Source organism: Triturus cristatus, chromosome 10, assembly GCF_964204655.1.
Source record: "Triturus cristatus chromosome 10, aTriCri1.1, whole genome shotgun sequence".
Lineage (NCBI taxonomy): Eukaryota > Metazoa > Chordata > Amphibia > Caudata > Salamandridae > Triturus > Triturus cristatus.
Genome location: NC_140593.1, coordinates 33185099 through 33203609, shown reverse-complemented (window position 1 = coordinate 33203609; position 18511 = coordinate 33185099).

Genomic DNA, 18511 nt, shown 5'->3' with positions numbered 1-18511 from the left:
TGGTCAAGCTGCCACGCCAGTTTAGTAGTCTTGGTGGTCCGTCCAACAACAGGGAGGTCAGTGAGCCCGATTATACAACAGTTTGTCTGAAGGATTATCCACCTGAGCTGAGCAAGAGAAAGGGGAGGTAAGGTTAGAGTGTGGCTGTCGTAGCTACAACCTGCAGAGAGTGAGCCCGGCCTTCGCGGAAGCGGTCCAGCTAGGTCTGGGTGTGGCTTGCGGTAGTCCCGGTGAGCTCCAGCTCGGAGGCTGCCTCCCCCCTATTTTCCTCATTGTATCTCAGTTATCTTGATGGTGTTGTCTCTTCTGCTCCAAGGTCTCTCCTGGGGCATTGTTGGATCAACCCCATTGCTGGCTAGAACAGACCCTCTGGTCTTAGAGTTGTATAAAGAAAAAGTGTACCTACAGCGACCCACTGTTTTCTGCGACAAGTAATTTATTCTAGTCACTAGCAAAAATCAGTGCCTTTTTGGGGCAGAAGCAGTGAATCCAAGAGAGAGAGTAAGAAAAGCAATTCTCGATCAAATGCTAGTGAAAGGGGTGCCCAAGACGGAGGACCATGACTACTAAAAAATTGTGGGGCAGATTTATGTTTCCTGGCGCATCTCTGCAAATCAGCAGGGGTGCGCCAGGAAAGATGCGTTACGCAAGTTTACCCTTGCGCCACCACAGATGTGCCGCATTTACAATGCAGCGCATCGTGGCGCAAGGATAAACAGATGCGTGACGCATCTGATGGCGTAAGGGCGGCGCATTGCTGGAGTTGTGTCGCAAGCACGACGCAACTCCAGCAATGTTTAGGGGCTGCCCATACCTAACATGCTGCGTCATGCCTTACGCCTGCTTCAAGCAGGTGCAAGGTTTTGACGCAGCAGCGTCGGAAAAGTGACTGAATGAAAGCTTGTAGATTTCACTGCGTCACTTTTCCAAGGCTTTTTCCGATGGAACGCCCACCCTGCATACATTAAACCTGACGCAGGTTTAATGTGGCGCAGGGCTTTACACCGTGACGCATCTCCATAGATGCGTCACGATGTAAATAGTGCGCAACGTGGTGCAGGGTTTACACCGCTGCTGTGTCACAAAAGTGACGCAACGGTGGCGTAACAGTGGCGCAAGTCTAACATAAATCTGCCCCTTTGTTCAGGGAGATTGGTTTTCCTAAGAGCCTGGAAGAAGAATAAATCTAAAACCTCGCGAAATAAGTCGATGCAGCCAAACATCATGAAAGGTCTCAACCGCATTTCCACCTTCTTCTCCAAAAGAGAGTCAGGGCTCAGTAAAGTTGCAGCACTTGTGAACAAGTCTGATTCGCTTCGAGGGAATATGGAGGAACGTGTTGTTATCTCTATCCGACTCTAGGGCGTCAGTTATCTGTGATCTATTCCTGAGTCTGCATTCGCCAAATAGCCAACCTGAGAGTAAAGTTCTACTTTCCGATTCCTTGCACTGCTTGGAGAGAGTCTTGTCCTGTATACTGGCCCTTGTGGAGAGATCTGTTGCAGACTCTGACTGCATTTTGGAGTCTCCCCTTTCCCTGACCTAACTTGTCATCTCTAACAGACAAAGACACCATACCTCCATCTAAAAAGAAGCCGGCCTCCTCCAAAGCAGAGCGCCTGCTGCAGTCAAATCTTCAAATATAATTAACTGATGTAATAGCAATATTATGTGTTTAGAGAAGCTCAGACAATTTTTGGGCCGGGTGCCAATGTACCTGCTGCACCATTCAAATCATGGCCTTAGTGCCTGCAAGATAATTGCATTTCTGATTTGCTGTTTAGTAGTAAAATACAGCAATATTTGATGTTTGGAGGAGTTATGACAAGTTTTTGTTGTGGTTCCACTGCACCTGCTGCACCATTCAAATCATGATCCTATTACCTGTAACGTAATTGCACTTGTGACTGCCTGTTTAGTTGTAAAATATTGCAACATTTGGTGTTTGGAGGGGTTCCTAGAGCATTAGGACCCGGTGTCACCACGCCTGCTGCACCATTAAAATCATGACCCTATTGCCTGCAAGGTAACTTCACTGTTTAGTGGTAAAGTTTAGCAATATATTGCATTTAGTGGGGTCCCTAGAGATTTTGGCACCTTTTGCACCATTCAAATCAAGCTCATATTAACTATAAGATCATTGCAATTGTGCCCGCCTGTATAGTAGTAAAATAGAGCAATATTAGGTGTTTCGAGGAGGTCATGACAAATGTTGGTCCTGATGACAAAGCACCTTCTGCACTATTCAAATCATGACCCTGTTGTCTGCAAGGTAATTGCACTGTTGACTGCCTGTTTAGTAGTAAAATATACCAAAATTAGGTGTTTTAGAGGAGTGCCTGGAGCTTTCGGTCCTGGTGCTACTGCACCTGCTGCACCATTCAAATCATGACCCTATTGCCTGCTAGATAAATGCACATGTGACTGTCTTGTTTAGTAGTAAAGTGTTGCAATATTATTATTTAGTGGGGTCCCTAGAGCTTTTGGCACAGGTGCCACTGCACCTACTGCACCATTCAAATCAAGCCTCTTTTAACTGCAAGGTAACTGCAATTATGACTGCCTGGTTAGTAGTCAAATATAGCATGATTATGTGTTTAGAGGAGTTCTGACAAATTGTGGGTCTGGTGCTACTGCACCTGCTGCACCATTCAAATCATGACCCTGTTATCTGCAAGGTAACTGTGTGGTTGCTTGTTTAGAAATTAAATATAGCAATATTAGGTGTTTAGTGGGGTGCCCGGAGCTTTTGGTCCCGGTGCCACAGCACCTGCTGCACTTTTGAAATCATGACCCTAGTGTTTGCTAGATAATTGCACTTGTGACTGCTCGTTTAGTTGCAAAATATAGCAATATTAGGTGTTTAAAGGATTTCTGACAACTTTTGGCCCCGGTGCCTCTGCACCAGCCACACCATTTAAATAACAACCCTGTTGAGTGAAAGATAACTGCACCTGTGACTGTCTGTTTAGTAGGAAAATATAGTAATATTTGGTGTTTACTGGTTATGACAACTTTTGTCCTGTTACCACTGCACCATTTAAATCAAGTCCCTTTCAACTGCAAGGTAACTGTAATTGTGGCTGCCTGTTTAGTAGTAAAATATTGCGTTGGGACCCGGTGTCACTACACCTGCTGCACTATTAAAATCATGACCCTATTGCCTGTAAGGTAACTGCACTTGTGACTGCTTACTTAGTGGCTAAATATGGCAATATTTGGTGTTTAGAGGAGGTCTGACATCTTTTGGTCCCAGTTCCATGGCACCTGCAGCACCATTGAAATCATGGCCCTAGTGCCTGCTAGATAACTGCACTTGTGACTGCCTGTTTAGAGGTAAAGATTAGCAATATTCTGTGCTTAGTGGTGTTCCTAGAGCTTTTTGGCTGGTGACACTGCACCCGCTGCACCATTAAAATCAAGCCCCTTTAACTGCAAGGCATGGAGTGAGGTGAGACCCCCGTCCCGTACTCTGCCGTGTCACGGACCTGACTCGACCCAAGATCGGGCGCACGCAATCAACACTGCGGACACAGTCTTTCCTATGCGCAGGTTGGCTCTTTGTGTTTCTGTCAATCGCTACCCCTGCTTAAACCTCTTTTTGGGGTTTGCTTCTGTTCACTGCAGGTCCTGACTGGCGTGGCCTTGTGCATCTGTGTAGACACTGGTCCCAGTCAGTCAGTCAGTCAGTCAATACTTTATTTCGGCTATATTTAGCCATAAAAGTCAAATACATGAACAACAATACATATAACTCATGACATGCAATTTACATACAATTAATGAGGGTGAATAATCTCCATGGTCAAGCAATACCAGATAAAATATAAATAAGCATATTAAATTATCTAAAAGCCAGAGTCAATAAAATTAACAATGCTAAAACTGAGGTAGACTTAGAAAGTTAAAACTATGAGCAGGATGATCCTTAATTCCTCCTTCTACAATTACAATTTATGACCAGAGCGTTTCCTGATGATATATACGTTGAGTAAAAATCTACTTATACCGTATACCATCACTTGAGAGGGATTAGATTTTAATATGCGCTCTGCTACTTTGTATGAATCAACCCCCATATTTCTACAAAGGGGTTTAATCCAGGAGGTCCTTGGTTTCTTATAAGCAGTGCAAAAAAACAGTGTATGGGGAATATCTTCCCTGGTCCCAAGAGAACACATAGTACACGCGTCCAGGCCATTTTCCCCAGCCCACCTACATGTATAGGAGTTTAACAATAACACCCCATACCTAAATTGTAGGTAGAGAGATTTTGCTAGAGGGGGGGCAATCTCATCCATGATTTCCTCAAAGTTAGGGGAATCTTTTACATTTAAAAAATTTTGGGACAAAATACCTATACGAGAGCCCAGAGTTATTTCACCATTAACATGGGACCAAAAGGTAACTTTAAGGAGTTTTTTGGAAGACTGGGTTAAATTGTGGGGCTCCTCCCAGAAGTTAAGGAGCCCTAATCTCTTGAGTGACGTAAAAATAAACTTCAACCATGGGGTTTTCAAGTATACATCCAGCTTAATCAATTCAATCAAACCAGCCTTGTAATCTCTCAACTCAGGGGTTGACCAAACTCTAATCCAATACAATAGTGGTCTTAATAAAGCTAAGTGCTCTGTTCTTTTAAGGTTAATATCTAAAAACAGGGGAACCACGGGAGTACGAGTCGGTACTTTAAGTAGACTCCGCACAAATTTATTTTCAATCAGCGCGAATTTGGCGGAGTTACAGTATCCCCATATCTCGGCACCATAAAGGGCTGTTGATTGAGCCTTAGCTTTAAAAACCTCCAGTGCCGGTGAGATGGCTTTGGAGCTACTTGCTCCGTGAACCTTTAGGATAGGAAGTGAGTTTTGTTTGAGGGACAATAGACTTTTGTTCTGCTGGCCTCACCAAGTCAATTTATTGTCCAACAACAAACCCAAATAATTAAAACTTTCTACCTGTTCCAGTATACGGTTCTCTAGGAGCAAATTTTTCCTAGGCGTTTTTGTTGGGTTTAAAGCCATATATTTTGTTTTGGTTGGGTTGATTTCTAACCCCTTTTCCGCACAATAGTTTTGAAAGGAATTAATCAAATTTTGCAAGCCTCTCGGGGTCTGGGAAATAAGGATAGTATCATCCGCGAAAAGCAAAGAAGTAATTGGTTCACCATCTAACTTCGGGGAGTCATGGGCACAATTCCTCAAGTAAGTTGGAATATCATTGACATACAGTGAGAACAATGTCGGTGCTAGTACGCAACCTTGACGCACCCCTCTATCTACGGGGATCGCTTTAGATAGTTCTCCAGCTTTTCCCCATCTTATTTTTGCATAGTTCCCTGTATGGAGTTTGATGAGTTTGTTTAGAAGTTCACCAGGAATATCTAACTTCTTTAATGTGGACCACAACAACCTACGGGGAACAAGGTCGAAAGCGGCCCTTAACCCCTTCGGTGCTCATGACGGAATGGTTCCGTCATGACCCACGGTTGAGCTGTGCTCATGACGGAACCATTCCGTCATGACCCCGCCCGCGCAAGATTCCGCCAGCACAGCGGCGGAATCTGCGCAGCATCGAAGGGGTTAAATCTACAAAAGCCACGTAGAGACTACCCTGCCTTATCTTTACATATTTCCAGCAAATACACATAAACCTAAACACCTGGTCTACTGTGCTAATTTTAGATCTAAAACCTGCTTGGTATTTGGACAATAGTTTTGTCTCCTCAATCCAATCTAAAATCCTATTTAAAATATGTCTGGCATATATTTTTTGTAAACCATCTATTAAACTAATAGGACGGTAATTGCTTGGATCATGGCGATCACCTTTTTTAAAAATTGTTATAATTTCTGCCCCTTTCCATGATTCTGGAATTGGTGTACCGGCCACAATCGAATTACTTAAAAAGTTAATATATGGCCCCCACACTTTAACATCGTGTTTCAGTAAGTCACCAGGAATTTTGTCAGGACCAGGGGCTTTACCCATTTTAACAGCTAATAGTGCCTGGTCTGTTTCCTCTAGGGTAAAGTGCAATAATGTAGTACTACTATCTAAAATAATATCTACATTGTCTAGGGACAGATCATCCTTACTGATCGTATAAAGTTTAGAAAAGTGATCACACCAAGTCGATTCGTCCAAAAATATGTCCTTGGATGATCTACCCTTCTTATTCCCTTTAGAAATTAAATTCCAGAACGTGCTTTGGTCATGTAACTTAGCTGCAGTTAATAAATCTTCCCATAAATTAGCGTCCCATTCTTTTTTAGCTTGCTTCAAGGTATTTTTGTAGGCCTGTCTTGCACTTTTAATATCACATTGGCTCCCATTTTTTACTGCACAGATCAACTGTGATTTTGCAACCCTACAATCTTGGTTGTACCACTGATTTTCTAACTCTACATGGCCCATAACTTTATTAACTTCTTTTTTATAGACCTTGCTCAAAAGGGGGGATAGTGCGTCGACCAACTTCAAATGTAAATCAAGAACTCCCCGGGTGCCTAAAAAAGGCATTTGGGTCAACCCAATGATTTCACTGAATTTATCATAAATGTTGGTCAGTGCTTCTTTTTTCCCCGCAATATAAGACCATTTTATGGCACGCCTATTGTTAGAAATCTGTGTATCTCCAATCGGAGAATTTAATGGACCTGCTACAGATAATCTAAGAAAGAAGAGGGCAGAATCTAACCATAATTGGAGGGGAAAGTGATCACTCTCCAGTCTGGAATCGATCTTAAAATCGATTAGTGATCTCCATAAATTCCGAGAGGCCATTACAAAATCAATGTGAGACCTAAGGCTTCCCTTGAAATAAGTGGGAGCTGCTGGGGTATCTGAGGGGAAGCGGCCGTTAAATCATGTGACACAGTCATCTGTAAGATCTGCGTGGCAGCTATTGTACTTTTAGCAAAGCTTAAAGCTTCCAGGGGCATTATATCACTAGCCATATCTTGTTCATCAAACAATCTATCTAGAACCTGAATAGGTTCGTATCTACAATTAAAATCTCCACAAATTAGAAAAGGATCATTGTCTCCCAATCCCTCCAAGGTGGAATCCAACATTTCTATCACCTTGGATTCTCTATTAGATGGGTATGGTCTATTGTATATGTTTATTAAATAAATAAGGCTTTTCTTACTAGTCACAATTTTTAATCCTAATATATCAGGACAGGAAGTAGACAACTGGCTAACCTCTATTTCTAAGGAAACCTTGACCCCCCAGATGCTCTTCCCCTGTTTGACGGTGTCGCTTTAGAGCTAAAGGTTTTATAACCCACTCTATAGGGGGGATCTACCATCCAGGTTTCCTAAAGGACAATAATATCATGTCTATCGAAAAATAAACATACTGCAACGTCCAACAGGTTCCTAGAGAGGCCAGCAATGTTCCATGACAGTAGACTGACATTAGGGTTCACAGAAGTCCTTAAAGGAGGTTCCCTTAATTCAGAGTTGTTGCTAACAATATCAAACACTGGAACGCTATCTACCACCACTTGGTGAACGTCAGTGTCGGTTTCATCGCCTAAAGGCTTTACCCATGCTGGAATTAACCTTGAAGCTATAGCTAAACCAGCTACAGCTTGCTCTCCCCGCTTATCTCCAGAAGACCCAACTATAGGTAGTGGTTGCCCATCCAATGGCTTAGATGGAAGCCTCGGCGCCACCCTAACTTTAGAATCAAGGATTTCACTACCATTTAAAATCTCTAATGGGTGGGCGACCATTAGTGGGAGTACCATTTTATTTTTACCGACCTCTGGGAGTCAATCATTTTCATCTAGGTCGCTCAACACTGTGTATCTATTCTCCATAGGAATTTCAAATGGTAATTGGTTATTAATACACGTAAGACTTCCCCTAGCTGTTTTTTGTAATGGTCTATCTAGGTGTCTGTAGAAATAGCCCAAAGAATGCACATGCACAGCGTTTTCTCCTAAAGCAATAGAGGCTGCCCTTAGAAGGGTAGTTGCCACATGTTGGGGATGTCTAAAGTTTATTATAACACAATCCCCCTTACAGGTTTTCCTTGTGTTACCTAACCATTCGACTCATCTGGTTGACAGTATTTGGTTTGAAAAATTAATAGGAAAACCACAATTTTTGTTTAGCCAAGCAACTGATTTCCTCTTAAGTGAGTCATGTGTTTCGTATGGAGATTTAGAGGTTACGGGGTCAGGTGAAGGGACATTAGGCAAAATAACCACATATGGTTCGCAGGCTGGAGGGAGTTGAACATAGTTTGATTCATGTCCAGTAACTATAGGTCCCTTGCGAATAGGTGTAACTGTTTTAGTTCGAATACCATCACTAACAGGTTGCAGTAGTCTCTTAGAACCAGTTAGGGTCTCCTCCTCTAAGGGGGGTTCCAAGGCAGTAGAAACAGGTTGCAATGGTGCCTTAGGCAAGACAATAGACTGTTTTAATTCATCTAAAAGACCACCCAGCCTCGACACCTCTATTGTCAGGGTTTCAATTTTATCTATGAGAGGCTTAGTCATAAGCGCTAGTTTTTCATCTAGAATTTTAACTATAGCTTCCGGGAGTGTAGAGTTCTCAACCTCGGTAAGTGTCTGTGTTTTAACATTAGCCACAGTGATTCTCCGAGACTGATCTTGTGGAACCTTGTGCACACTACTTTTTTTAGGATGGGACTTTCTACACTTCCTAACAGCTCTTTTCGGGGGTGATGGAAGAGATTCGAGCTCACTTGGGGGCTCCAATAAATCTTGACTTGGACTAGCGGCATCATTGCCCATAGTGCAATGAGTCAAATTCCCCACTAGAGTAACTTTAGTTAACGAGTCCCCTGTAGCTGGCTTATGAATACTATCATCTGTACATGGCTCAAAATTGTCTACCAGGGTCTCCTTCCCTAACGACTTACGTCTTTCACTATTAATTATACTGACCCTTTTAACTAAGTAATTGTCCATTGTTACTTTTGCCTTTGCCATGACAACAATAACAGTTACTGATATAATTGGCAATACAGACAGAGCACTAGGAGCGGGATCAACACTAGTACAATAAAAGCAGTTAAATACAACAGTAAGGTAAATGTCTTTTACAAGGGAGACTAAATCACTTTGGCTCAGTAGGATCTATATAACTATCCCATTGAACACTTGATTATAAAATGAGACTGACTATATCCATTAACATTACTATACTTGCAATATCCTTTTCCTTGGTACAATCAAGGGGGGTAGCCCAACCCGACCTCCTCCGGCCTCCTAACGGCCACACAACGGCCCGCCCTTTGCCCTTTGCCCGGGCTTAGCCCGCGATGCGGAGGGCGGAGTCAGTTTTGTAGCGCCTACGGGCGCGAAAATGCGTCACTTCCGGGGTGGCAAGGATCTTGGGAGATGTAGTTCCACTACTCTCCCCCCACACGGCGGTCGCGTTTGTCCGGCGACGGCGGGAGGGAGACTCGTAATCCCAAGATGGCAGCCCCAATGGTCAAAGGCACCGCAGGTAGGAGTAGAAGCACAGCGAGGTACTTTCTGGCTCGCAGCAACAGCCCCCCTATTCAATGTAACAAATGTCACGCAAGAGAGAAGCGGCCCCCGGTCTGGTCACCAGTACATAGTTAGTGCTCCTGTCTTTCAAGGTTTGGTGCTCCAGGATTTTGGTGGTGGATGAGTTGTTATGGGAGTTTATTTGAACTGACTACCACTTGCCACTTCCGCATTCACCCCCAGCCGCCTACCGAACTTACCGCACCCAATGCAGCGCCACTCGGCAACCTGATGATGTCAGTGATCCGGGCTGGGCTAGAGCTGGGAGGGTAACAACAACGGCAGTAAAGATGGCGGCCTCCGCTACCCCACGCTGCACCCGGCTACTCCCAGAAAACGGATCCTGGTGTGTGGGTACCTTCAGCGATGAATACGATGAGCAGCAGTGACGCCGCGACTCAATGCTCGGTAGCTTGCTCGATTCTTGCGCTACACCTGTGCCTGCATCAGTGTCTGGTTCAGTCGTCCAGATCCAGGTTGCACCCTGAACTCGGCGGCTGCAGCAGGGGACCCCCCTCCGGCGGGCTGCCCCGGCACTCACACGGCTCTCGGAGCTGCTGAATCCTGCTCGGAGCTGTTTCTGGAGCTTATGCGCATGCAGCGGCAGCACACGCCCTTCCCAGGTCACGGGATCGCCTTCCACTGGTCAGCACCAGGAGGAGCAGGGGCTGGCCCCCTTTTTTGGCTGCCGTCGGCTTTTTCTTCCCAATGAGAGTGGGCTTCACATCGTCTTCAACACAAGCCGATCCCACATGTGAAACTGTGTCCTGAGTCCTGAATGACATTGACCCCAACTTCTTGCCAGCGACCACAGCACCAGACTCCCTTCGATTAGTGTGGCATATTTGCATATCGAAGTCATCAATGGAGTACAATTGCTCCAAACAAAGACAACATGATGTCCAGTTCAGCATACTGGTCCCAGTGACGATCAGGTTGATCCACCACACAAAGCTGGAAATGAATCAGACCCACTAGTGGTCCTTCTTCTATGTTTATGCCGATCTCTGACCACCGATGAGCTCCCAACATCGATGCGTTCTACCCCATCATTTCCTGATTGTCAACGCTAGCAGTTTGATGCTCGTTAAGATGACGCTGACGCACCAGCTCATGATGGCTGTTCTACAGTGAGGCCAGGGTGAGTGATTCCTCTCCCCCTCCCCTCAACCTCACTTCCAAACAAGCCTGATCTTCCCTCCAAGCACAACACTTTGAGGGGAATGAAGCGGACACCCTCAAGGGGCCACTGCTTAGGATTGTTCTAAACATATTAGCCCCCAGAGTTCCAGTAATTGTTGATGAAAACCAGAGGCTCAGTTTTGGACCACAGTCATACGTTACTACTGACCGTAGCTGTGTCCTCTTTCTGACAATCCATCCACAATACAGTCTCTGTTGTTTCCCCGCTCGAATGACAGCTGATGACCTAAGACCAATACTGTACCCTGCCGCCGCTCAGCCCTCAACCCTATTGACCATGGCACTTGGTTTCCTACCTCTTCACCCACGTCCCATTGAACCCACAATCAGCCACGAACTTCACTGTGCTTTGGGACCTTTCCTGAACAGCCACTGGAGATCTAGGGCCCAAATCTCTCCCTGCCACAGAGCTGAGGCCTTCCTTTCTCTACCACGCCCTAGAAGAAGAAGAAAGGAATTGTTGGGTTTTGTGCTCCTCCCCATCTGAGGAACTATGGTGGCCAGGAGAGGCCCAGAGTCTAATAATCAATAGACTGACACAGCCACAACATTGAGAAGCACAAGGAGACACATACACAGATCACGATCATTTTACTCTGTACCTAACCTAGTTGAAGGAGAAATCGAGGACCCAAACGCGCAATTAACTTCTCCTCCCACCGACTCATATAGATCCAGATCTCTCAGTCGTTAACTATGTGCCCGCTAAACCCCACCCGGAACACTAAACTCGTGCGTTACGGACCCAACTCATGGTCCATTAACTACACAGATAATCTGACCAGTAATGCCAAAAAGAACTTCAAGCATTTAACTTTAAATCAGCACCCGGAAACACTTATAGTAGACAACTACCAGACCACGACTAATGGCAACACGAAAACTAACTTCATCTTTTACACTAATTGCCCGACAAAGTGGAAAAACACCTTCCTTCTTCACTTTCAAATCACCAAGTCAGTAAATATTCCTTATGACGACAAAATCTCCACAACCGTCTCCCCTACCTTTAAAGGGGAACTCACAATTTCCATCTACAGAACAGGAAACATTCTCATTCAGGCCACCGACCATCACCTCACCACTTTTGATCATCACTTCCCAATATTACTCTCCTCATTAAATCAACAGAACCATCTAACACTAGCCACCTCCACCCTGACAAAAACACGGAGCTGATCCAATCCCCCTGCCCTTGCAACCCACTCTATAACTCATGGACATCCACCATCACTCATTTCAATTAGCACTACCCCATCATCACACTCTGCCATCAAACACCCACCAGGACCAGCAAACTCACAGTTAACAAACACCGCAAGGCTGATCTCGAACTAGGCAGCCCGGACACAAACTAAAGTTTTTCCACGACTGAACTCACTACGGGCACTCCCTTCTTGACCCCAGGTAATCCAACGCTACCCTCTCAAACTATCCCTAACTCCAATACTGGCCATATGCCTCCTGACCTAACCATCTCCATGTCCAACATCAACGATAATCCCATGGACACTTACCTCCCTCAAACCACTACACACACTCCTTGCTCGGACCCACAACCACATTCACAAACCGTCCCCACTTCTAATCTCACGGCCAATCCCCTGGACACTGACTTCCTCCCTACCATTGCTCACTCTCCTCCCTTGGACATTACACCCTACAGCACCTCCGCCTAACACCATGACTGGAAGCATTAATGACCCTGCTCCTCACATTCAACCTACCTCCACTCCTAATCCCAATGATACCGACCAATCCCATAACCCAGTACCCTCTCCTTCCACAGACCCTAGTCATACGCGGCACCCACCAAAAGCAAGAAACTCTTTTAGCTCAATTACCCAGCAACTGACCCGAAAGGAGCAGAAAATAAACTCCCCAGTGACCGATATCCTACAACTACAACAAGACCTTCACAACCGGAATAAGCCACACCTTCCCTCCACACACCCTCTCCCATGGCCCCAATTGGCTCCCCACGGCCCTCCATTCCTTTGGGGAGTCAGGCACATCGACCTAGCTGAGATCACCACCCAAGTTCAGTACTGGAAGCAGATGAGATCAACAACTCTTACTTCGCCGTGAGCAAGAATAGGGCTCCTTTTGCTATCCCAGTTATAGTTGGCACAAACAGAGTCCCTAGAACTGTACTCTCACCCAGACTTCCTGCTCAATACACTTCCATCCACACAGCACACACCAACATTGAGTCTCTCCGTCCTCTATGCTGCATGCTCCTCAACTGTAGATCAGCAGTGAAACACGCCACAGACATTGCTGAAGTTTTACTCGCTGAAGAAATAGACATCACATACCTCACAGAATCCTGGCTCAATGACCACTCTACCCCCATTCTAGACTTACTCATCTCTCCAGGTTACAACATGATCAGACACGACAGACCGATCAAAATGGGTGGCAGACTAGCCATCACTCACAAAGTAGGAATACAGCTTACCAAACTTAAACCTGCAGAATACTGGACTCTTGAATACCTGGGTGTTGAACTCACAGTCAAAGGCATCACGCCCATCAAATTTCACACCATCTACCATCCTCCTGGGGAGCATGTCCTCTTCGCGGAAGAACTAACAGACCTAATAACACATTTCTCCCTAACAGACACAAAAGACGTGTTCCTGGGAGACCATAATATCCACTGAAACAACCCAGAAGACAACACAGTCCAGACCCTCTCCATCCTGCTTGAAATAACCAACCTCAAACAACTCTGCAATGAACCAACACACATCAGAGGAGCAACTCTGGATGCGATCATCACCAAAAATGAACTAGTCTCTCTGAGAACGATTTCTCCCACTGACTGGTCTGACCACCACCTTATTCTATTTAATATTAACTCACATATCAGATACTAACCTATATGATCTGACAAACCTAAGCACTGGACCAGGAACAGTGAAGAGCCCCTATAACCGAACTTGAATCCAGGATTCAGGCCCATCTACAGCTCCAGCCTTCCACTTTGTCAGATGATGACCTCAGAGTTCACTTTAATTCTACAATGACGGAGGTGTTAGATCAAGAAGTGCCATTCAAACTCAAACAACTGGGACCAATCAAATCTAAATCTTAGTTCAACATGGATCCTAACAACGAAAGACGACAACTCAGACAGTCAGAAAGGACTTGGAGACTAACCCCATCGTCATTGCACCTGGCGCTACTTAGATCTGCTCGGTTGGCATATAAAAACCACATTTTTAGAGAAAAGGCCTCTTTCTTCTGCAGCCAACTAAACCAGGCAAAGAACAGACCTAGAGAACTCTTCAACATTGTTAAAAGTCAGACAAACGGCACATCCCCACACGAAATCAAAGCCACCAAGGATCGATGCGAAGAAATTGCCAGCTTCTTCACAGATAAAGTTACAAAAACCGAATAATCCTTCATCCAAACCTCAAATCCTCCTTCTCTATCAACCTGCTCCCCTTTAACCACCCTTGACCAAATTGGAAGAGATCCTACCATGGACAACCAGGTCTGCCTCCAACTAAAAAATTATGCTCATTGGTCAGACTTTGAACTCATGTCAGAAATCGAGGTCTTCAATATAATTGCAAGCATAAAGCCAACTTCCCACACAAAGGACCCCATCCCATACACAATAGTAAAAAAACTCAACCACATCATTGCCCCTTTCTGGACAAACATCATCAACTCCTCTCTCACATCAGGCTGTGTCCCAGACTCCCTTCAACTAGGACAAATCACACCCATACTCAAGAAACCAGGGGATAACGATCTCAACATCCTCAGACCTATCTCTAACCTCCCATTCCTAGATAAAACATTGGAGAAGTGCGTTCTCCAAAAACACAACAAACACATTGATGAGTTTAGCCTCCTTGATACCTTTCAATAGGGATTCAGGAAAGGTTGTAGCATCGAAACAGCCATGCTCAATATTTCTGACGATATCCAGAGAGCCTTAGATGAAGGTGAAGCTTGTCTCCTCATCCTTATTGACCTATCAACGGCATTCGACACAATAAATCATCAACTTTACTTGAGACCTTGAAGAGGCGCGCTGGCATTAACAGCATAGTACTAAAATGGTTCACTTCCTTCCTCCAGCCCTGTTTGCAACAAATTAAAATCAACTCCTGTCTCTCTAGACCAACATGAGTCACACTTGGGGTCTAGAAAAAGTCTCGATCCTCTCACCATCCCTCTTTAATCTTTCATTACCGGTACTATTTTTTATGCGGTAAAGTCTAGTAAGAATAACTCAGTAAATATAAGAGGCAGAATCCGTGGTATTAGAGTTTCTAGAAGGCTTTATTCCTCTACAAAGGAAATACAATTCGAATTGCAGGCTTCACATTCCATCACCATGAGGGTTCAGGAAGGAAGACAATACATTATTGACAAGTAATGGTATTTATATGGAAAGCATTTCATTAAGACAGATGCAAGAGGCGTAACAGCTGATAATACAGATATAATACACATACGTAACGAAAAAAGGCGTAAACATGGGTGTAACTAAAATACGTCATTAAACATGATGTCACAAGTGGGTGGATCCATAAGAGAATCCTGCAATGTCAGCAGAAATACTTGGCAGAGATGCGCGCGCAGCCGCGTGACGTGTAACTGACGTGCAACTAGAGGGTGAAGGGGACTTGACATTTAGCTCTACGTGTGGAGACAGAAGTCTGAGGGGTCATGTCAACCTAATCCCAAATCATATCTAATATCTTATGTTTAAAGAACTGTATTATCCAAAAGGAAAGGTCTCTCGGACGGAATCTATTCTATACTGACTGTTAGTGCGTGTACGAGCGTCTAAGTGTCTACATGAGATGCGAGGGGGCAGGAATCTTCCATGGTAACAGGGGCTATGAATTACTTGCACGAGGATAGTGAGGCCTGGCCCTTTGCACGGTAGCTGGAGGAATGTTTACCTAAACTACTAGACAGGAATGCGTCAGATGAGGAGCGGAGCAGATAATCTTGAAGGTGAAATACAGTTTTTGGCAGGCAACAGGCTGGATCAGGCACCGTTAGCCGCGCAGGGAGTAGGACAAAGTTCATGGATACAGATGCAGGCTCGGGCTGGAGCTTCCAGAGGCAGAAAGCAGGAAAGGCTTGATGGCAGAATTCAGGGCCTACTCGCCTGAATCTGTAAAATGTGGAAAGTGAACCACATAAAGTCGGTGGCCTTTCATACCTAGGAATGGAATATCTGACCCATTCATGACGGATCTGAAAGAGGACATGTTGACGGTGGACGCACATGCATTTGCGTCTTCATAACTAGAACTGGAGGGAACATACATGTACTTATAGCATGCACATGGAGCCGTTGGGGTCTACGATAGGGGACATAACTGATCACAAAATTCATATTTCCTCATTCCCTCCTTGTCCCCTACGGACCCTCAGGAGATATCGATCTTCATCAATCCATCGATCTGTTCATATAGCATCATTTGTTCTTCTTTCTTCTTCCGAGATCTTGAACGAAAACTTGGATGCGGGATACACGATGTGGCACACAGACCACAAATCGCTGGCCCACATTGTAGACATAAGCAGCAACTGAATAGTATGAGAAAGCCAATACCTAGGAAGGATAGGATCCTCCATCCCCAGGCTGACAACACGCTCCAGAACCAACCGGACCAAGTCCAGGTGCCTGGACTCTGGTGTATCTGGCTTATAATCTTATGAAGGCGAGTTATGGCTTTATATACTGACGGCGAGTTTTCTGGTATGAAAACACAGCAACTTGATCCGATGACCCTACAAGCTCCGCCCCTATCGGCCAGGATGACGTCAAGGACAAGACGATTTTGAAGCACAACAATCCGCATAGCAGACTGCTCTTCTGTTAAATTGCCTAAGGCGGACGTAGTCTCGTTTACTACTGCTTCAAGGGTTCTAGTTAATCTACGTATCAGTTTACTATTAGTGACTGTACCTATATAGGGAAAGAAACCTTTATTGAAATCTGTGTATTGCTCCCATGCCGTTACAGTGTAATCGACGATCGGGAGATCTCTCTGCCGTCTATTGTGTATTAAATGGGTATTTCTGTGGTAATCAGGAGGAGCTAGGAAAACTGGTGGCAGAAGGAATGCTATGTAACAGGTACCATCCCAATCTAGAGGTAGACGTATATATGCGGTCTGGCCACATATGAAGTAGGAATGATGGGAAGCTCTAAATGTAGATTTGCCTTGATCACTGAATTTTATTACAGTAGTGCATTTACTGTGGCCCACGTGCATGGAACCATTCTTTCTTACACATAATTCCCCTTTAACTGGGAATACTGTGGTGTGGCTTCGGATTCAACATTCAGGATCATGAGGTTAAGTGTAAAATTACCTAATCCATATACTTCATTTTCTAGATCAGTTCCTGTTCTTTTGGGAAGTCCCTCCTTGTTAGGGTAGCAGACTTTAAGCAAAACTAGGTTCAGGTTTCCCCATACCCAGTTGTCTTGATAAACTACGGCATTTGAATCTAGGGAATTAATCAAACTAAACCATGCTCCACAGGAGCCATTGTGTGTGAACGGATATGGAAAGAGGGGCAAAACTCCCTTATAGTTCTGATAGGGAGGGAGTCGGCCACATATCCAACAATTGGTAGCATTGCTGGTTTGATATGAATGATGTAACATACTAATGAATGTGTTGTTGCGCAGCGCAAATCTATAAGACAACTCATGCGGAGGTAATTCGCTAAAAGAATGTTCAGCAGTAACATTGTAAGCACGTTTAGAAATAGGGTAATACATATGCAACAATATACTAGTTACAATGATCAAAAAACTTAGAAAAAACAAAATTAATAATGTTACTGTGCAATGACTACGAAGTGATTTACAATACGCATGCTTTTTAAGCTGCATCTGTTGATTTCTTTCTCTATTCCGGTCTAGAGGATACATGTCAGTGACAAATTCAACCGATTCACCTTGGAGAGGACTTAAACAATCAAATTGTCTGACTTGCTAGATCTTAATTTTAGTTTATAAAGTTCAGTTTTCGTTGGTTCAACCAAGGGGAGCTTTGAATCAGTCTGTGAGGGAATACAAGGCTGAGTGTTCACATCGGTCGGTAGTCCATAAAATTTCTTGATATGACTCGAGTGCAACCACCCTTTACGTCCCTCGATCTTCACGGCTGTCCTTGTTACTAGTAGAACAAGTTTTGGCGATTTCCACCTAGGCTCCAGTTGGGTCTTCCGGTCGAAATTCCGTACTAGGACCAGATCACCTGGAACCACGTCATGAGGCTTCACCTCAGTGTTATCGGGAAAAGCTGCAGCTACCTGTGAACGACAAGATTGTAGTGCAGACATCAAGGAAGCCAGGTAATCTGTCAGCATATTACAGTCAACATCAGTGATTTTGCGAGGTATAGGCGTCCCCCACATATTTGGTGGTCTACCAAAGATCACCTCGTACGGGGATAGCCCTGTTCGAGAATGTGCTACCATTCTCATGTAAAAGAGCGCAACTGGTAAGGCTACTATCCAATCGACACCTTTTTCTCTACATATTTTGGACAATCTAATTTTCAGAGTTTGATTATGGCGTTCCACGAGACCTGCTGCCTCAGGATGTCGGACACAGTGGAATTTCCATTGGTAGCCTAACAAAAGTGAAACGTGTTTCATTAGTTCGGATGAGAATGGCTGGCCGTTATCTGAGTAGACAACACGTGGCAAACCATACCGTGGGAAGAATTCTCAAACTAACTGTTTGGCAGTAGTCGGGGCAGTGTA